The sequence below is a fragment of the Typopeltis vanoorti genome, chromosome 17, assembly GCF_054136105.1.
Source record: "Typopeltis vanoorti isolate ZY-2024b chromosome 17, IOZ_Tvanoo_1.0, whole genome shotgun sequence".
Taxonomy (NCBI): Eukaryota; Metazoa; Arthropoda; class Arachnida; order Uropygi; family Thelyphonidae; genus Typopeltis; species Typopeltis vanoorti.
Genome location: NC_143565.1, coordinates 94,765,730 through 94,788,368, shown reverse-complemented (window position 1 = coordinate 94,788,368; position 22,639 = coordinate 94,765,730). Strand labels below are relative to the sequence as shown.

The following is a 22,639-nucleotide window of genomic DNA, read 5'->3' as shown; positions in this document are numbered from 1 at the left end:
AAAATTTTATATTTAGTCTTTACTGGAAAAAAAAATATATATATATATATAAATTTCAGCCTATATTTCTATCCACTGCAGGGTGAAGGCCTCTCCCATTGCAGGAAGTTTTGGGTTTACTACTCCCATGGCAACCCAGTCCATATTGGGAGAGAAAAATCACAAACATCCATGCCTACGCAGGATTTGAACCTGCAGCCTCTTGGCTGGAGAGCGGATACGCTAACTGCTCAGCCAACCTGGCCGGCACACACAGAATCTGTCAAAAAATGTATACACACTTCAGCAAAAGAAAAACCTGTATAAAAATTGTAATACTAAATTTATACAGACATTAATGGTTGAATACAAGTTACCTTTTGACTTCTACAATTACACAAGGTGCTCAAAGTGGTTACCATTAGCATCCAGACACTTATTATTATGGTGAACTACTGCTTGGGCAACGTTAGCCAAGGTGTCCAGTTGGATTGCTGCACATGCTGTTTCAATTTCTTTCTGAAGGGCCAGCAGTGTAGCTGGTTTTCTGCGATACACTACATCCTTTAGAGTCCCCCATAGGTAGAAGTCCAAGGGTGTTAAATCTGAAGAATGTGGGAGGAACTCAACTCCACCTCTTCATCCTATCCATTGTCCCTGCAAACTCCCATCAAGGTAAGCTCTCATGTCTCGATGGTTGTGTGGTGCCATCTTGTTGGAAGAGAAATTGATCATTCTCATAAACTGCATGAATGGCAAGTAAAATGGATGTGCATAGCATGTCTAGGTACACTTGACCAGTAACGATACCTTCAAAGAAGAATGGTCCTATTAAACCCCTAGATGACAATCCACACCAGACATTGAGCCCTGGTAAATTGACTGCCTTGTCCACTTGAACACCCAGATTTTCTTGAGCCCAGTAAACACAATTATGCCGATTCACTGTTCCATTAAACTTAAATTGTGCTTCATCAGACCAAACCATCTTCCTCACAAACTCCTCATCCTCATTTACCATGTGTTTCAAACCACTCACAATACTGCATTCTTCGATCAGGATCATCTTAATTCATTGCATGTAATAATCTTTGGATGTAAACTTTCCATTTAGCTGCTTTAAGAATGCACTGTATGCTTGCACTGCTAACTCCTGTCTCACGTGCACATTGCATGGTAGATTTCTGTGGCAAGTGTGTAAACTATTTCAACACGATAGCCGAGGAAGCAGGGCTTGTTGCTGTGTGAGGCCTCCCAGATCTTCCCTTGTGCACATCACACACGCACAATACCATGGGCCTGAGACTAATCACAAATACATGCAATTGTGTTAGGCATGTTGGAGGTTGTGGTGCAAACTCGCACCTTCATTGTTGCTGAACTTCAACAACATTCTCAAAGTTGAAATACCACTTTAAAATGGTCTTGCATTCCTTGAACGAGAATTGTGCCTCAGCCATTTTGTTTGACTGTCCTGCTGGTCACGTGTCGATTTTAGTATTCACGAGTAATGACTTCTTTTGAGAGAACATCATACTACACATTGCTACTGTAATTCGATACAATTTTGAAAAAAGTCCATAGATGACATCTGTCAAAGTGTGTATAAATTTTTTTGATGGACTCTATATATAGATGGATGCTCCCAAAGTGAAATTTTGAATGGTTCACAACTTCTGTTGTGAACCATTCAAAAATAAACTGTAATCAGAAATATTATGTCATTATCAACCAATTAGATAGCATACCCTCTCCCACCAATGAGCTGTGGATTTGAAACTCGCAATAGGCATGGATGTTTGTAATTGTTATTAGGTGAGAGATGAATTTCTTCGTCTGAAAATACTAGCATTGAAGGAAAAGATAAAGACTAGTATTGCAGCTGCAGATGGCAATTTAGCTTATGCAGATTTATATCATTATGATAGCATTTACGTAATTTTATTATCATTTTCTTTAATTAATTACTCAAAATTGCACCTATGATCTTAAACTAGCTCTATAAATGATAACAACAACATACAACATATCTTTCCTATGTAGGAAAAGTGGAGTAATTTTCAAAATACATGTGTATTCAATAACTGAAACACCTCATCTTCTGAATTAGTTCAGATAAAATGTGTGTGTGTGTATCACATCTGGACGGGTATCTAAGTGCACAGAAAAATAGTGAACGGTTCACAGAATAAATATGCTTAAATATGGTGCCCTTTCTCCCTAAACCACCCTATTCCAGTTTTGGAAATATTAATATTCCATCAGCAGAACCTGTAGTAGCTAAGTAAGAAAGAATATTTAGAACTTTTTAAGACAAAACAGAAATTAGGAAACTCACTAATCAATAAAATATTACTTCCACTGTATAAGAATAAAATATTATGAAAATCTAATTAAAATCTAAATAAATAATGCATAAAAAAACTAGTTTGTGAAATTTATCTTGCACTGCATTTACTTTTCATATATCGGTATTAATGCGATATCATTTCAATAACATTTTCAGCAAATTTTCCCCGCGATGATTTATCTCCGTGAACGAGGATGCAGAATCTTCTTCTTCCTTTCCAGTAATAGGCCTAGTGACCTGTTGCGGTCTCTTCCCATCTTTTCAAAGGCCGTCCTCTATTCCTTCTCCCTTGAGGTTGATATTTCTTTCTCTCTGGGGAGTCTTCCTTCACTCATTCTTTCTGAATGTTGTTTCCATCTCACTCTATAGAGATCGATGTAGTCTGAAATAGATATCACCTCAAGTTCCTTTAAGATATCACTGTTTCTTTCAAATTCTAGTCTGTTATATCCAGCTGTTTTGTGCATGAATCTCATTTCAGAGCTTATCAGTCTTTTTCTATCTGCTTGAGTTATGGTCCAGGCTTCTGAACCATATGTTACGATAGGTCTTGCTATTGAGTTATGGATTCTTATTCTTGTTTTCTTGCTTATTAAATTTGGATTGAATATTTGATTGATAGTTTTTGTTATTCCTATATAACTAGTTATTTTATATTGCATGTCTTTCTCTCTTTCATAAGTAGTAGCCTAGATATTTGTATGTATTCTAATATATTCTAAGATATTTGTATGCTTCTAATTTGGCATTGGCCTTTAAATGCCATGACTTTGGTTTTGAAGATTTCCATATTGTATGTTTTTGTTATTTCGTTTAATGAAAAGGCTGCTTGCTGTAGTGAATCTTCGTTATCTTCAATTAGAGCCTGATCATCGGCAAATAAAATTGTATCGATATTGGTGTAAAAATTAATATTATTAATATAGATATTAAAGATGAGTGACTATAGACTACATTCTTGTCGGACATCTGCATTTATGTTCTGTAATTCAGATTTTTGTGCAGCTATCTTATTTTAATTTGGTTATTGTTATATATATTGAAAATTGCTTTAAGTAAACTGGTTCCGAATAATTGATGAATAATATATGGGTCTCCAAATTGAATTCTCTCTTTTTTCCATCAGGAGCTTGAGAGTGAAAAAGGCATCAGTGCTGGATCGGAAACTTTACGGAAACTGTTTTGTTCCTCTCCAAAAATATTTTCATAATATTTGGTTAATTTAGTTCTTTAAGAGACTTGAATATATTTTATATCCGGTGTTTAAAAGGCTATTTATGCTAAGATGGGGATGATTGCCAGTTTTCTGGTGGTAATTAGCCATTTAGGATCTTATTCATGAATTCTAGTAGTTTGTATCTGAAGTTGTCTCCAGAGAATTTGAGTATGAGGTTTGGGGTATGTTTTAAAGTTTCTGTTGATTCCAAAAACGATCTCTCTGACTTATGACTTCTGTATAGCACTTTTGTTTTCTTTCAATTGATCCTCTGTGAAGGGGTATCCAGGTCATGGTCTGCTAGTTCCAACTTTCCATAACAAGAGTGCCGGATGTATTTTTTATGTTCACCAAGGTGGATGTCAACAGTTCTTCCTATCTGTTCATGGTAACAGACAGGAAGTCTGGTCACAAGAACAGGACACTTCATAAACTCCTGGATGTGATAAAGAAGAGAGTTTGTCCTTAGGTGAGCAGATGAGAGTTGCCAATTTGTCATAAGGTTTAAATATAGTGCATAGCTGATATTTATTAAGCACTCTAGATATCTTTTCAGATGTGCCCTGAATGTATGGGAGTTTTGCTGTAGTCTTGTGTGATAGGTAATGGAGGGGATTTCTGGGGAGCACTTAGTATTTTTTCTATCCTATGGGGATTATAGCTATTGGCTAAGAAAGTGTCATGTGAGTAAGTTCAGCAGTAAGAGCATTGTCATTGGAACAGATAGCTCTAGCTCTGTGAGTTAAGTGTTTTTAGGATACCATACTGTTTAGCTGGATGATGGTGTGACTGTGCAAATATCTGACAGGTACTTCTATGCCGGTCCATTTTTGTCCAAGACTTTAACTAACTTTTTAGATGACTCAGTATATAATATGCAGTGGTGGTAGAAATATTTTCTGAGTTTAGCAGAGTTCTTGCTTTATGCTCTCTTTTATAAAAGAACAGTAATTTAATTTCTGGAGTTTTTTGATGTGTTATAGGTTTTGTGGTCCCTCATCTCTAGAATTGATTGATCTATATTCTTTCTCTGGTGTTATTATTCTACTATAATGAGTTCCTTGTGGAACTGTTCATCCTAGTTGTCACTCATTGCAACAAGATCTTCAGAAAAAAAGACTAGTTGAAAATAAAGGAAGTGAATCTTTAGCAACATCACCTTGTAGTGATTAGATATTAATTGATGAGTTAGTTCTTATAATTCTCAGCTTTTTACCACTATTCCTAAACCCTTCAACTAAGAATGGTTTCGTGGCTTCCCGTTTTGTTTTAGTGAGAGGCTGTAATACTTCCCTGCTTTGTGATCCTGCAAAAATGCTCGTCTTAATCTGGGTTTTAAAATTTTTGGAAATCTGATGGGTACTTTCATGCTGGTCCATTTTTGTCCAAGGCTTTAACAAAGTTTTTAGATGATTCGTTATAATATGCATGGTGGTAGAAATATTTTCTAGGTTTAGCAGTGGACTTGCTTTATGTTCTCTTTTATAAAAGAACAGTAATTTCATTTCTGGAGTTTTTTTTTTGAAGATGAGATCCAAGAAGTTCAACAGTCAGATGATTGTTAATAATTTCATATTATGATGATCCCCACCAGAATTAGAAGGTTCATTATCCATTGTTATTGCATTATGCAGTTTTGATGGAGTAGGTTCTGAAAGATACAAAGTCACAAATCTTATAGCATATTCTAAGTTTGGGTTCAGACAGATATCAAACACTGATTTTGCATAAAAAAACTAGGTCGTCGTCATCATCTGGTAGCATCCTCTAGCAAGAGGGTTTCAGCAGATGAGCAGATCTTCTCCATTTCTCTCCATTCTACGATGTCATTGAACCGCTAGTCGGTCTTCCACATCTTCTCTTCCCCTCAACTTTCCCTTGTAATATAGTACTTGTCAGGAGTCCCGAAGAACCTCTCAGAAGATGTCCTGCAAATCTGGTCTTTCTATGCATTTTTGAGCAGTGTTCTTTTCATCCCAACTCTTCTTAAAACTTCTTGATTTGATATTCTCTCTGTATAGCTAATCTTTTCCATCTTTCTATAACACCACATTTCCAATGCATTAATTCTTTCCATATCTCTCTTTCTGAGCGTCCGTGATTCACTTCCATAACTTGCAATACTTCAAAATGTTGCTTTAACTATTCCAACTCTAACACTTATTTTAATATTCTTGTTTATTAAAATTCTCTTAATTTCCATAAATGCCGATTTAGCTTTGCCTATTCTATTTCTAATGTCCAACTCTGAAGTTCCTTTCTCTGAGATCCAGCCACCTAAATATTGAGATCTTTCCACTTCTAAAATCTTTCTTTCACATCTTATCTTTACATTATCTCCTGTTTTTCTGCCCATTATCATTATCTTGGTCTTCTTTGTGTTAATCCTTAGTCCGTACTCTCTTTACAGGAGTTTTCGATTCTTTGAACAATTTGTTGTAAAAAAAAATAGATAATTAGTTAAATAGATGTATTCAGATGTACTCTGTTGCTGTCCTATTGCTAAACTTTTTGAACCTTTCGCTTTCCATTCTTTAAAATGTTGATTTTCTTTACTCTAATGTTCCTAAAGTAAAGCTATCTTCCATGGAGATTTTATTGTTCAAAGTTTCAATTGCTTTTCCTTTTTCCATTTGTTGTGATCAAACAGATAAAGATGCTGAGGTATTTGTTATCATCATAGATATCACACAAATTGTGTACATACCCACCAAAATACCAGATACCCTTTACTCCTAAAACACACTTGGTGAATAGTAAAGATTTTTTTTTGATATTTGTCTTCTTCAAGGTAGTTTAGACCATAGTCTAGTATTAATTTCTTCTATAGAACAACTGTCACACAGCCACTTTCCTCTGCTTGTTATCTGGTGTTATATGAATGCCAAGTGGGATGAGCTTCATGATTTTTGTATATTGTTTTATCAGCTGGACTATTGTTTTCAGTTATTTGATCCAAATATTTGCTTTAAGTGTGTCACTGAAACTATTCTTATTGGTATGGAAATATTCATTCCATACTTCACTTTAAATTCTCATTTGTTATCTAATCTTTGGTCCTTCAAAGTATGTCAAGACTGTACAAGAGCACACTGAAGCATATCGCAATTTACTTTCATCAAAATATCCATCTTTTCTTTTTTTATACTGATACTTGAATTAGTTTGCAAAGAAATTATTGGCATATGAAAATTTTGAAAGGAGCAAAAGTAGGAAACTTGCATCGTATCCAAATGACAATCAAGCTTTCCAGTTCCTTGCTAAAGCTGTTGGCCATAGATTCGTTCATCAGTATTTCCACCTCTGTTACACTTATGATTCTTTTATTTTGTAAAAATTCCACTCTTCTGACCTCTTCTTTTCCTCAATTTCTTGCATTGATGATATCGTGATAATTTTTGTATGTTTCAATTGATTTCTGATCTGAAAGACTGGATATCAAAACGTTTCATGAAGGCATTTCTTCAGTTGTGCTAACAGCTTATAGTCTATGACACCTTTTTATTTATTCTCTCCTATTTCACTGTTTATTCTGCAGAATGAAATTAGCCCATATTCAAACACTTCCTAAATTGTGACAAATTTTTAGTATCAAATTAGTGTCATCAGTTTATCTCACTCTGATTTGGAGGAAAATTGTAGATAGGAAGTTAGTAATGATGTAAAGTTTTCATGTAGTACTATCATATCCTGTACACCCCTTGAGGGTACATGGCAGGAATTTGATGATGATGAGTTTCTATCACTTCATTTCTTTCTAAAATAATGAAGAAACCTATTAACATGAACTACTGTCTACCTGAAAATATCTAATAAATGATCTATTAAATAATAAATTATTATTATTATTACACGACACCTCTTAGGAGTGCAAACAATCGCAGACAATCACAAACATCCATGCCCACAGCGGGATTCGAACCCACGGCCTTTTGGCTGTAGACCAGATATGCTAATATCTCAGCCAAACAGGCTGGCAAATAAATAAATAAAAACTAATAAACAATTGTCAGTATGCATTCTGCTATTCTCCATGAGCTGGGAATTTGCTTACTCTGTTTACATGCACCTTTGTATGCCATGGATAGCAACTACTTCAAATTAAAAGCTCTTCTGAAAGAATTGCTCTTCTTATCTCTAAAACATTTGATTGTGTTTGGTATAAAGGCTTATTCGATATTCTTCCATCACATGGTCCTACTTATGCAACTGGGTAGCTACCTTCATCTCCGGTCACAAGTTACCTGTAATGGTGGACAAATCTTTATCTTCATTACTGAGATTCCACAGGATTCCATTCACCTACTTGCTTTCTTCTGTTTATTAATGACTTTTTTCAGTTGACCAAATCCAGTGCATAGTTTTGCTGATAACAGTACATTGCACTACACTGCTTTTCCTCATTTAACAAATTTGTTTTTTTCTAGTCCATTGAGAATGTATTTGATGTCTTCCATGTTCTTACATATTTTTATCAATTTTTATTTATTTATTTATTCATTTATTTATTATTGCGAATAAGAAATCTTACCCAGATGAACAGAATCATGCCATTTCAGAAACTAATGAGGATATCAAGTATGAATTAACTTTGGAAATATTATTATTATTATTATTACTTGACACCTCCAGGGAGTCCAGAGACTCGTCGAGGGAGGGGCATCTACTCTGCAACTCTCTATCTCCACCAACTACAATGAACCACGACTACACCAGCGCCATCTACTGCCTACCACTAGTATTTTCAGAGATGATCACAACCATCCAAGCCCATGGCGGGATTCGAACCCGCAGCCAGGAGATCGGATACGCTAACCACTCGGCCAACCAGGCTGGCATAATATATAGACTAAAACAAATTATCAGATAGATGATGATGAAATTGGAAATAGTTGAAAACTGATGAGAGCCATCTGAAGGATGTGAAGGAAAAACAGCAAAAGGAGAAACAAAAAATGCTGAATCAGGTAATGTATTGCGTAACAATAATCAGATAGGTAAAATTGATTATAAAAATTCATAGTGAAGAATTTGTAGAGACAAAAACACACGTGTTGGAGTAATTATTTTACTTCTAATCAAGAAAATAATACTTAGTGTTTCGACCTCTATATTGAGGTAATCATCAGGAAAACACACACATGTACAGGACACTAGCTACATGACACGACACAAAAGTAAGAAAAATCTAAATGCTTTAATAATCATTTACTCTAGCCTGACCTCAGGTAAAAAAAATAAAAAATAAATAAATTAGAAATATTGTTAAATTTTTAATTTTGTATATATTTTATTAATTCACAAAACAAAATTAATTTTTTTATACATATCATTATAATAATATACAGATTATTAAAGAGTTTTTATAACAGAACTACATTAAACAATTTCTATAGTCCTCTCATATAAGGTTTTCTTCTGTTTGGGGTTCTGGATGCTATACGGGTTGAAGATGGGTCCTCCATATTCTTGGAATTATTAATCCATCATTCTTATTTAGATTCGGATGATGTTTCAGCATTTCACAGGCTTCTTTGAACTTTCTTTCAAACCAGGTTTTGGTGCAGTGTAGAGACTTGGTGCCTTTCCAGTTGATTCTGTGATATGTTTGAAGTGTATAGTCTGACAGGCCTGTTTTACCATAATGGAGGAATGTAATGTGGTGTTTATGTACGTTTTTTCTTATGGGATGGTGTGCCCTGTTTCCTCTATGCAAGGGAAATGGGGTACACAGGTTGCAGGTACACTGAATTAAGAAAATAATTGATTATAAAAGAAGGAAATTATATGTCATGGAGATTCAGTTAAAAAATGTGCTGTTTATGACCATGTTACTACATTGAGTTTTCGAGGCAGTAAAATTTGAAATTTAATAATCATAATTGAAAATCAGGGATTGTAATTCTGGTAGGAACAGATGATTTGTCTGGTGAGTAATACAGTATGAGAGAGAGAGAGAGGATGTAAAAGGACTGCTGGAGAAAGTCAAAGTGAAGAAGGAGAAAGCAAAAGTAATTAGTATGTTACCTAGCTCTGTAACACAGAATTAAGAAGAGCTATAGTAGCAAACATTTTAATGTATAGATATCAAATGTGTTTGGTATTAGGAGTCTGGAGAAATTATTTACTGGTATGAGACCTAATAGTCAATCAGAGAAACTAGATTATTATTATGGAAGGAGTGGTGAGAATCTCTGTGTAAAAGCGACTGAGTTATGCAAGAGTATTAATGATATGAATACGCTTAATAGTGGAGGTGATTACGATGAAAAGATTGCGTATTTTTCCAGTTCAGACTTAAGCATATATAGGATGTCTGTGTGAGTGAAGCATTAGAATCTGAAAGTTATCCATCTGACTCATGCAGATACAGAGGAGAGAATACAAAAAAGGCATGGAGGTAGCTTATGTCTGTATGCAAATACCAGGAGTATAAGGACCAAAAGGGGTCAAATTTTTGTTGCCTTAGGGAATATACTGTGGGCTCAGATTATTGGCATTAGTGAGATTTTTCTCTCAGAAGCAGATGTACTAACTGGTATTGAGAGTAAAGAGTACTCTCAATACCAATAATTCCTATAGTATTTTTAGGAAGGATAGACAAGTTAGGAGAAGAGGGATGCAATGTTAATGATATTGGATGATTTGAGTTCAGTTAGGGTAGAATTGCTATGATTGCAATATCAGTAACAATTTTCCATGCAGCAGTGAGTTTAAATCTCTATGGTGCGGGGTGGAGTCTAACGAGATCAAATACATGGGGATGTTGCTATAACCTAGTGGATCAGCTGTTAGTGAAGATGAAATGCAACCTAATAGGTACTAAATGATTAATCATCATGGATGACTGATTATCTGTGCATTGATTGATTTGAAGTGTAATCTAATGAAAACAATGAAGTTGAATTTATTGAACTGTTGTTCTTAAGCATCATGTGGCAAAAGGAACTTGACATTAAAGAGCATTAGACTTGATTATGGTGTCAGAAGAAATTTCAAGATGACTCTTCTTCCAGTTGGTGACAACAGTCATACTGTACTGACCTGGGAAGTGGCAATGTGTATGTATATTCCATTTAGAAAGATTATGTACTGAACTTATGACTAATTATGGAAATTATGACTAATTGAGGAGAATACTAGGCATGATTGGTTGGTAGATGAGGATATTGGCAGTGTGTGGGAAGTATTTAAAAAATACATCCATGATACAATATTGGAATGTGTCAAAGAATAAACAAGATGGGAGTGAAATTGATCTGTAATCTTATTAAGCATGAGATTCTTAAGAAAAAAGTGATGTGGAAGGAATACCATGTGTATAAGGATTCAATTATGAAAATTACAAGGTGCAGGCTAGAAGAGTTACAATTACTGTATGGAAAACTACATTGAAGAGGGTCCAGAGAAGAGTGACCGTTAGGACTCTAGAATACTGACTATGGAGAGAAGTTGAAGAAATGTAGATAGCAGAGTTTTGTGAATAGGAGGAAAAGAGGTGATATGATAGTCATTTAAGTTAGTGAGGTTATTTTATGGGATTAATTCAGAGTGGATTATAAAAAGAGTTGAAGGCAAGGGGAAGAACCAGAGGCCATCCTTGGAAGAGTGTAAGAGTGTGGTGAAGAGGGGTGTGAGGAAAATAATAATAATGTGTTGAGTTAGACAAGGAAATGGATATACCATGATACTTTTGGACTTCGTTAAAACTTTTGACTGGATTCACATGGAATGCTGTTGCATAATTTGGAGGATATGGGATTAGATTATAAACTTCTAGTTTGAATAAAATAATAACTGACTAACAGATATCAACAAGTGTTGTGTGGGGGATGCGAGTCTGCAAGATTTAAGTTTACCAGCTGATATAATCCAGGGATCCATCCTTTGTCTATTATTCAATCTTGACATTAATGACTGGGAAGGATTTAACAGAAGGCATATAGCTCTTTGCTGGTGATGCAAAGATAGACAGGGTAATCTGGAACTGTGGGCATGTGAAAATTATTATCATTTGAATTTAGTAAACATAAAGTTATGCACTTTGTTGTGATAGAAAGCCACTGGCATATTATATTGGTGAGATTATTCTAGAAAAAACTGACCAGGCCAGTAATCTTGGAGTTTTAGTAGACAGGAAGTTGAAGTTTGGGAACCATATAGCAAAGATGGTGAATACAACATAGAAAATAATTTCAATTCTTGAAATGAGTGTTGACATATAAGAATAAGTCATTTTGCTTTTTTGCAAGGCTTTGATATGCCCTCATCTGGACTATTTGTGCACAGGTCTAGTCTCTTGGTTTCTAAAGTGATGCAGATACAGTGGGGAGTATTAAATATAATATTGGGACTGTGGAATGTAGAATGAGGATTGAGAATTTGCAGATTGCAGACACTACTAAACAGCAGAAAGAGGGGTGATATGAGACAGGCCTACAAGCTTCTGAAAGGGTCATACTGGATATCAGTGGATGGAATTTTTCATTTATGGAGGATAGTGAGAGGGCATCCATGAAAGTTGAGAATCACTGCAGTCAAGAAAATGATGAGGGCTAGATTTTTACCTCATAAAGCCTTGCATGACCTAAATGCACTTCTCTATAAAAGAAATATCAAGCTCTGCTCTAGCTTCTTTTAATTTAAGAAAAGGTATGAGTGATATGTGACCTCCCTCAATGAGTTTCTGACTGCCTGGAGATCTCTTATAATCATAGTAATATTTTGTACTTTTTATTGTTGATTTTCATACCTCTCTTGGCAAGTATTCAGTTTAATTAATGATCCCTTAAGACTTGAAATGAATTCATTTAGAATTATAACATCACTTGCATACAGTAAAGAGTTGAATATCTCCAGTTTTTGAGGTTTAATGCCACTTTCCTTTATAATGTGATCCATATGAACAATGAATAACAATAGAAATAGCATACATCCTTTCCTTAGACCTGATTTTACATCAGAACATTTTTCTGTACCTTGTCCATTGGCATAAGTGAAGGGGTTAATTGGGGTGGTCAAACTAGCCTTTCAAAAAAATTGTTTTTGCAATTTTTTCCTTTTTGTTGCCCTCAGTTCAGAAGGCAGCAAAACTAAGACTTGATTTTGATTATGCTTTGTATTATTCATCAGTCCTGAAATATTTAATAAATCTTATTCTTCAGTAAAATGTGTGGATGTGAAAATAAGTGTTAGTAGGAAGGAAGGAAGGAAGGAACATATGGTGGGAAGTAGAGACAGCAACAGTCACTGGTCTTGGGCAGCAAATTACCTGGTTATAACACTGACCTGAACTGTCGATGGAAAAACTTAAGTTTAGCTTGTGTGTGTGTGTATTGCTCTGCATAATGTGCATATAATAATTTACACCATACATGTATATAATTGTAGCATTTTGAACAGTTTTTTTTTCTTCTTATCCCACTATCAAATACTAATACTTAAATATTGATCCTTCTTATATCCCCATGATTTCGGAGGTATTCTGATACTGGTGATCCCTATTTGGCCTGAACTCACTTTATTCTTTCCCACATCTCTCATCCACAAATTTTCTTAGCCTCTTTTTAAGTATGATAAATTTTACCTAGAACACCCACTAGGGAAATTTCTAATTGCTAATTTGCTAATTTTCATTGCTTTATTTTTCTTTTTATAGAGGAGTACCATGACAACGCTCCAGTCATTTGGAATTTGACCTTTCTGGTTAGGTCTTTCTGAATTATGGAGTATAACTCCTACAAAACTTTTTATACCTCCATATCTGAAAATTTCTGATTGATTATTAGCCACTCTGGCTGCCTTTCCACATTTCAGATTTCTAATAGTTTTTTTCTTTCTTTTTCATTTTTTTTTATTGAAATATACCCATTACATATATCCATTACATGACACCTCCAAGGATTTTATTGTAAGGGACTCCTTTCCACACAACCTGTTGTCCATGCCACTAATCCTCTCTACATATAATGCCACTATTTGTGCTCTGTGTTGCAATTTATCTACTGTCACTGATTTACAGACAAAACTACATGGGTTGCAGGGCCAGTTTATCTGCATATGGGATGAAAAATCCGTGGTTCTGTGAGGGGGGGAAAAAAAAACCTGCTAAATCCGTATGAGATCAGCTAACCTACCTTTAGTTGAAAAAGGCAATATAAAGATCCCTTTCATCATGACGAGAATTGAACTCTGGTCTTTTTGCAGTCTAAGGGTACCATATCTCATTTTTCTTCTATTTGCACTATGGAGGTATGTACCCAAGATTACTTCCATCCTGGATATTTTCTGATATTCATTGATTATTCACTTCTCTATTACTAATAATATTATTAGCAACAGAGACGTTACTTACTTGCCAATAATTTCATATGACTTATTTTATTTTTCCAGAAAAAGTTGCCTCTTTAATATATTTATTCCTTCATTTCTCTGCATTTCTCATCCTTGTGGGCAACTTCACCACATGCTTCCCTGCATATGTGGTGAAGTTGTTTCTAAGGATGAGAAATGGTCATGCACTCAATATTTTCTTCAGATTTTGTCACTGTCTCTCTAAGATTTTAAGATCTTCATTTTTTTCCCCCCAAATAATATATATATAAATGAGCCTGCCATTCACTTTCAGAAACTGTTAAATTTTGATGTTTTTTAATACTTCCATGCATATTTTCTTTTCAATATGATACTATATGCTATTCAAAATTATTTTCAACTACTGTGTATATTCTATCATGAACCAGTGCAGATATATTGCTATTAACAATAACATAGTCAGTGAGAGTTTCTTATTTCTTAGGTATTCTCTCCATATAAATACACTGCTTGGAAAGAAGTCAGTGGACTCCCCCCCCCCCCCCAACGGGCAAGGTTCATTGTGCCATGAATGAGTCAGGTGTTTGTATCTGGTATAAATTGGAGGAATATGATGCTTCCAAGTCAGTACGACTGTGTCCAGGTGAAATAGCTGTGAGAAGGAACTGGTGGAGTTAGTGATAGGCCATGTTGTAGGTCTATCTGTTCAGCAAACTGTTGACAGATTGAGCCATTCCAGGTCAACAATCAGCAATACCATATGGAGATTATCGTACTTACATTCACATTTGGTGAGAGTAGTGGGTCATTATAAAGGATATGTAAAAACTGCCATTTGTCAGCTGACATGTTGAATGCAGAGTTCTGCGCATCAAGTGAACACGAATCTGCACATCAAGTGAACACGAATCTGCACAAAAACATTCAGAACTGAGGCTCACAACATGGGTTGCCATGGTAGGATCGTACTATGGAAGCTCCACATTACCCGAACCAACATGCACCATCGTCTTCAGTAGTGCAAAGAGCATGTACAGTGAAATAGAAGATTAGAAAGCTGGAATGACCCTCCACCAAGCAGATGGGCAGGTGCCTAGTGAACATCTCTTACCAGTGTGCATGCTCACACCAGAGTGAGAACAAACAGTTAGGAACTGTTTGTTTCTTGCTCCAACTATGAAATTCAGAGGTTGTGTAATGGTATGGTCATGTTTTTCCTGGTTTGGCCTTGGACCTCTGTTTGTGGTGCCATGAACATTGAACTCTGAGAGGCATCTGAACATTCTGGACAATGCAGTGCTTCCTATTTGTGTTATTCTATGGAACTGTCTCTTTCAGCAAGACAGTGCACTGTGTCATAAGGCTGCTGTCCCTGTAACTGCATGGTTTGTGGACATGAACATCATCACACTTAACTGGCCTTCACATTAAGCATCTGTGGAATGAACTGGAGTGTGGGGTGAGGTCAAGGGATGTCCTCCTCACACCAGGAAAAATGGTCCAAAATTCCCATTGATTGCTATCATACGCTTATGGAAAGTGTGCCCTACAGCATTGCAGCAGTCATCACAGCAAAAGGAGCTCCTATATCTTATTAAGGTGGGTGCCGTGACTGTTTGTTCTTGACAATATGGTGTTTTTGATTTCTTTCCAAGCAGTATATGCACAGCATATCAGAACACGATGTTAGTAACGTCTTCATGTCCCGAACAGAAATCAACCTTTACTCTCTCTCTCTCTCTACATGCACGCAGATTTGGTCACCTAGTTTTCATTGTGATGTGGAAACACTTGAGAGGGTCCAAAGTGATATCAGGACTTTGGAGTTTTGGTTATGAAGAGCATTTGAGGGAATGTGGATTACTGAGGTTGGTGGATATGAGGAAAAGATATGATAGAGACCTTCAAGTTAAGGTATTTTATCAGATTAATACAGACGGAATTATAAAAAGAGTGGATGTTAAGCTGGTTGAATGAGAGTCTGTGAAGAAGGGTGTGAGAAATAGATTTTTTATGTGGAGAGTGTTAGTAAGTGGAATGCATTGCTGGAGTGCATTGTGAATGCATGTGGTGTAAATAATTTCAGAACTCATTATGATAGATGTTGCTGGTTGAGTGGGTCTCCCATGATAAGTGTGTTCATTCCATGGAGGTTACCAAAATAATAATAGTGTGTGTGTGTGAGAGAAATAAATTCTAGAATTGAATTCTTTAGGTCTCCAGCAAGGACTTGCTTTTCTGCTTTCTTTATCTCATCTCTTTCTGATGACCCAAGGAATTTTACGTTTTAGTGGAACCTTCTAATGTAACTATAGGCTCATATAAGTCTCGTTGTCCAATTTCTCACTTTGAAATCGGCTCACATTTTGCTACCTTGAATTGATTGTCTCTATTTATAGTATAGTTACTCCTTTTTTTAGACTACTGTTGCATGAATAGAACATCTTATAGTTATTTGCAGAATCTCACCTGGTTCATTTGTGTTTGTTTTGGTGACATCAGTTATATTGACCTGGTATTTCTTGAATTCCTCTGCTATTTCCACCTCTTTTGTGTTGTTGGTGCCTATATTCAATTCTGATGTGGCTAAATTTGCTATTAGCACTGTTAGTATAATTCTGCCCCCCCCCCACACTGTTTTTATCATGGTTTTACTGAGTTGGCATAATTAGTATTACATTTTCACAAACTACAGTAGTATGAGATTTCATGTTGTACCATAATTTTTATTTGTGGTTTAAGCCAGTTCAGACTGCAGTTTGGTTGGCTAAGTCCTAAATTGCAGCCCATTTTTATTCTTTCGTATTTAGATAAATTCCTCCTAATTGACTGCATCACATGAAGGCTAGAAGGCCTACTCAGCTCTCTGCATTCCTTACATCTGAGGTCTTTTTCCAGTTATCTAGCTTTGACTCTTAATCACTGAACTGGCCTTGACATGTACACACATCAATAATTATTATGGATACAAAGTGTCCATGAAGTTAATATAACCTTTAGATACTATACAAATAATATGGATATGAAGCTTATATTTTTTGTATATATTTTATTTGGGTGGTTAAACATTAGTAAAACTCAGTCCTGTCTTATTTCTCTTAGATAAAAACACAAGTACCCTTTTATTTTCCTCTTACTTTTTCTCAACATCAAACTCTCTGAACAGGACAAAATTTCTCTTTTTAAGATAAACATATTATGAATTATGTTTATCCTAAAATCACTTTCTACACATCCAAGAAATTGTTTTCTCTTTTTACTCAAGGCAAGACATTAATTTTCTTTTGAACCACTAGTAACTATACAAATTGTAAATACTTGCAGTCATTAACTGCTGTTCTCATATTTGGTATGGTGACCCTTAGAGTTCCCTAAAAATGTTTCTTTTTTTTTTTCCTTTATCAGTATAGAATAAAGCAGTTAACTTTCTCCACTGACTCTCTCACAGACATTCTGTTTCTGCTGCTTACATTTCCAAAAAAAAAAAAAAAAAATTTAATTACCAACATCAGAATTGATGTTGGTAATCCACCCGCAGTGTAGAAATGTCGATTAGCTGCTAAACATATGCTGTAGCTGTTCAACACTCCTTTACCATTTAATACAAATTGCAAAGAATTAGTTTTTCTTCCTCTTTGTTTGTTCCTTGTGCTGCCATCTTCTGGTGCAGTTTACCCTTTTCTACATTTTTTAATTAGCATTATCTGCAGTTCTTCAAATCTGGTGTTAACAAATTTCTTCCTTCTCAATTTTCCAACTACCATTCCACAATGCTGATGGACAACCTCTTGCATATATCACTGCTTTCTTTTTTATGATAAAGTATTATTTGATCTTTTGGTTCTCCTGAAATTATTGTAATTATCAGAAAAAGGAAACCCTGGTAAATAAATCACATATAAACAAAAACAGGGTGTATTTTATGGCCTCTAACCTTTAAGCATTACATAATAATAAATTGAAGAACTTGTATATTGCAGGCATAGACTTCTGTGGCTAATTGGTTCAAAAGACATATTTCGGTGATTACACCACATTTTTTATTATTCAGTTATATATAAACGAAACTTGTTGGGAACTATTTATCGTAAATCATAGGATTTACATCTTCAGGGGTAAATAGTATAACTTAAAGTTTAAACAAAAGAAATTAATAAATACAAATCATAACCATCTGGCTATTCATAAACTCAAATAACAGAATGCAGATATAAAACATTATTGATGTTGAACAATACTGGACGATATCACGTGTTCTTGTTCTCGTTCATACAGTCCGAGCTCAGATTGAGGTAGATTTTTTATTAGAGCTGACCACACTTGATGGAGAATTAAACCTTGATTTTTATTGCATTGGGTTGGATTTTTCAGCATATTAGCAGCTTCTTTAAATTTTCTTATGTAGCAGTTGTTTTCTATGTATGATATCGTCGTTTTTTGCCGGAGTACATCGTGTCCAGTGGAAGTGGTATGGAAAGCAAGACCCGTTTTTTGTTCTCTTTTGTATTGTACGTCTTTTTTTGGTGTTCAGCCATGCATATTTCTCCAGATCTTCCTATCTGTCTGTCCTATGTAGCAAATCCCACAAGAGCAATGGATTTTGTAGACTCCTGGTTTTTTAAGAGGATGGTGAGGTGATTTTGGTGGATGTAGAAATCTTGAGATTTTTTTCCATAGGAAGGAAGGCTACTTTTGCGTTGTTTGTTCATTAATTTGGCTAGCTTATCTGTAACATTTTTGATATAAGGAAGCGAGATTGTGTTTTTGTAATCCTGTTTTATTGTGTTGTTTGTTGGAGGCATTTTAAGGATTCTCTTGATGGTTTTTGTTTCGTACCCATTCTGTTGGAGGATTTGTGTTAAGTATTTTAGTTCTTCATTACATCTTTCTTGTGTGCTGGAAATATTGTATGCTGTGTCTCTAAGAGTTTTAATTAAGCTTATTTTTTGTGAAGGATGGTGGTGTGAGGCTGCATTTAGAAATCTTCCTGTGTTGGTTGGCTTCCTATATACTGAGAAGGAGAGTTTATTTTCTTCATTAACTTCTAATAGAATATCTAGAAAAGGAAGTTTTTTTATTTTCTTCTTGTTCTAAAGTGAATTTTATGATGTTGTGCAAATTATTGAGATAATCTTTAAAAAAATTGATAAGGTCATCTGTTGTTCCATTCCATATGATGAAAATGTTGTCTACATAGTATAGCCATATTTTTGGTTTTTTATGGTAATTCTTTAGAGCATTGTTCTCAAATTTTTCCATAAATAGGTTTGCTAATACCGGTGATGATCATGAACCCATGGCCTGAATAATAATAAAAAAAAAAAAATGTGGTGTAATCACCGAAATATGTCTTTTGAATTTGTACATCTTAGGACACAACAAACTGAATTTGTATCCTGTAAGGATACAAACTTTTTATCTTGATATAAGCCCGAGACATATTCACACTATGTGCTTCTGTTCGTTTTCAAACAGCCACTGTATACCTTGAGAATAACATCTACAAAAGTTAAGAAGAAATAATTTAAAATTTTAGCTTTATTCATGATAAAATATTCTGAAAACTTAGGAAAAGTACATACTGTACTTGTATGCTTTTCCTAAGTTTTCAGAATATTTTATGCTAAAATCCTAATTGAGGGAATTTGAAGGAAATTTTTGAATTGTAGGTTTGGATTTAGCTCATTGAAATTCATTTGTAATTTCCATTAGCAGAAATAATTTTAATTTTTTGACCAGTGTAATGGCAAAACTGTAAATAATGGGCATTGGAACATTTCATTTTCAGCTGTTTAGTTGGAGATTCAAATGATCAGGAAGTGGAGGATGTCATAACTCACTGTATATTTATACAAAAACCGACTTTTGAAAAAAATAGTTTTCGAAATCCAGTATTTCCAAAAAACCGATTTTCGAATTTTTACAAAAAAATAAAATAAATAATAATTAAACTATAAATATATATTAAAAAATAAGTAAAAAATATTTATACTTATTTTAAAATCTTTCAGTTTATTTAATATATATGGAACTACAAAAATAAAAAAAACAACTAAAATCCATACAATTTTTCAGTTTATTTAATATTTATGGAACTACAAAATTATAACAAAATAAAATAAAATATACTCCATACAAAACTAAACAAAAAAAACAACTAAAATAACTAAAATCCGTACAAATTATAAATTTTTATTTCATTTAGTATTTTTCTTCAGGAAATATGATTTCAAAAAACAAAATGTCCACTGAATGATTACTTAATCTTGTTCTTATTCTAGATACAAAATTGCCTGAAATGGAAAATACTCTTTCACTGGCTACTGAACTTGGTTTATCATTTTCGGGCATCAAATAATAAATCTGAATTCTTTGTTCTTTTATTGGTTGCCTCAAATACTGAAAATTTTGCCTTCACTGTCTTCAGATTTGATATTATTTCTTCAGGTTCCTCAAGAAACCTGTGAATTGATTTTTCCATGGCTTCTTTTAGAGCATTGCCCTGATTAATAGTTTCTCCTTGGATATATTCATCATCGAAATATCTGTTTCTATACAAGAATTTGGATATATTCTAGACAATATTTTTCCAGATAACTTAATAATATTGAGTTTTGAAGTTAGCGGAAACACACTAGATTTTTTTGTTGAAATGTTTTGTGGATTTTGCAAATATAACAAAAGGGTTACCAATCTAACTTGTCTTCTTCCTTGAATTCGTACTTCTACAAAAGTAGAAGTACTAATTAAGTAAGCAGTTCTAAAGCATTTAATAATTTTGAAGTAATTTCAGTCTTTAAATTTTTTAGTTCATTTAACAGAAATTCAAATATGTCTTCACTTGTTAATAAATTGGCATCTCGTCACCCTAAGGCCTCAGCTGCTAGATGTACTGGCCCAAACACTTTAAGAAGCTGCATGATTTTAGGATATTGAGCTTCATTTCGCATATGAGAAGCACCAATAGCATTCAAAGCTAAAACAACACATTCTTTTAATGTTATAAATCTTTCAATCATGGCCTCTAAATTATTCCATCTTGTTTGGCAGTCAAGAATCAGACTTAATTCTTTTCTTTTTTCTTGTTTTACATAAATCTGAAGGATGCTTTCTCTTATGGGAGATGTTCTAAAAAAATTGCAAATTTTTCTAATTTGAGAAATTGATTTTTTGTAATTGTCAGACAACATAGGGAATCCACAGTCGTTATCTAGATGAAGAGAATTTAAAAAATCCTCACCATAGTCATCTTCACACTCTACGTCATCTTCCGATTCCTCACTTGTAACATATACATTGGTTTCAAGTCAAAATGTTAATGTTTTTAATTAAATTATTAATTTTTACATATTAATTCTAGTATCTAAAACCGTTTTTTTTTTTAATTTAAAAACCAGTTTTTGAATTTTACAAATTTATCTAAAAAAATGGTTTTTAAAACCGACAAGCCCTACTGTATATCTAGTATGACTTCATATCTCCAAAAATATAGATTTTTTGTGGTCGCAAATTATTATAACAGCATGAAATTTAGGTATAACTAATTAAGTGGCCTGCTGCTGTGAACTTTCAAGAATGTTACAGTTATCATGTAACTTTCAGATGCTGTATGTTTGTTAATTATAATACAATTAGGTATGAGGTTTTCTGTTTTCATTTTAATGATAATGATCTGTACCTCTACTAGGTTTAACTTTTAATTCATTTTGAACCTTAATTACTTTGCCATAATGATTTAGCATACTCCTGAATACTTCTGTTTTTTGGCAGTCTTTATTATGACGATACTGAGATGTTTTCTGTCAAGTGTGTTATCAGTTTTTGAACTACTGGATTTTTTTGTTACTATATTTTGGTTCATGGAGAAGTATGATATGTGCTGTGTGAATAATGGTTAGTGGCAGTCTCCAGTAATGTGTATGGACTCCATGGAGATGCTAAGAAAAGAATGAAAATATGTGGTAAATCTCTTTCACATGTCTTAATGCTAATTTTCAAAGTTAATTTTTCAAAAGATTGTCTATTTCATGTGTTAAAGATCTTGATTGCTAAATTTCCTGTATTTACCCTTCTAACAAAGTAGAATTTTAAAGTCAAGGCTTTTAAGCCACATGAATATACATCATGTAAATTAAGTTGTACAAGGTTAAATCTGAGCAAATGGGCACATTGCTGAATCAAGTAATTAACATTAAATAAATTATTTGGGAGGGGAAAAAAAATTCTGGCAGTAATGTGGTGGGTGGGGACTCACAGTTCTAAAGGCCCCATAAAATAGCAAATTTCACAGGAAACTGCCTAATAGCTGTTTCCCAGCTGTTAGGCAGAGATGGGTAAGCACTCGCAAAACAAAGTTGCATTCAGGCATGAAAATACGTGAAAAGAAAAGAATGAAAATATGTGGTAAATCTCTTTCACATGTCTTAATGCTAATTTTCAAAGTTAATTTTTCAAAAGATTGTCTATTTCATGTGTTAAAGATCTTGATTGCTAAATTTCCTGTATTTACTCTTCTAACAAAGTAGAATTTTAAAGTCAAGTCTTTTAAGCCACATGAATATACATCATGTAAATTAAGTTGTACAAGGTTAAATCTGAGCAAATGGGCACATTGCTGAATCAAGTAATTAACATTAAATAAATTATTTGGGAGGGGAAAAAAAATTCTGGCAGTAATGTGGTGGGTGGGGACTCACAGTTCTGAAGGCCCCATAAAATAGCAAATTTCACAGGAAACTGCCTAATAGCTGTTTCCCCAGCTGTTAGGCAGAGATGGGTAA

The 22,639-nt window shown here is 34.2% G+C and overlaps 1 protein-coding gene across 4 annotated transcripts in view; it reads left to right on the top strand.

The window, feature by feature from the left end:
* Lpin (phosphatidate phosphatase LPIN) overlaps positions 1 to 22,639 on the top strand; it is a 443,299-nt gene that overhangs the window by 56,135 nt on the left and 364,525 nt on the right. The window lies entirely within an intron of this gene.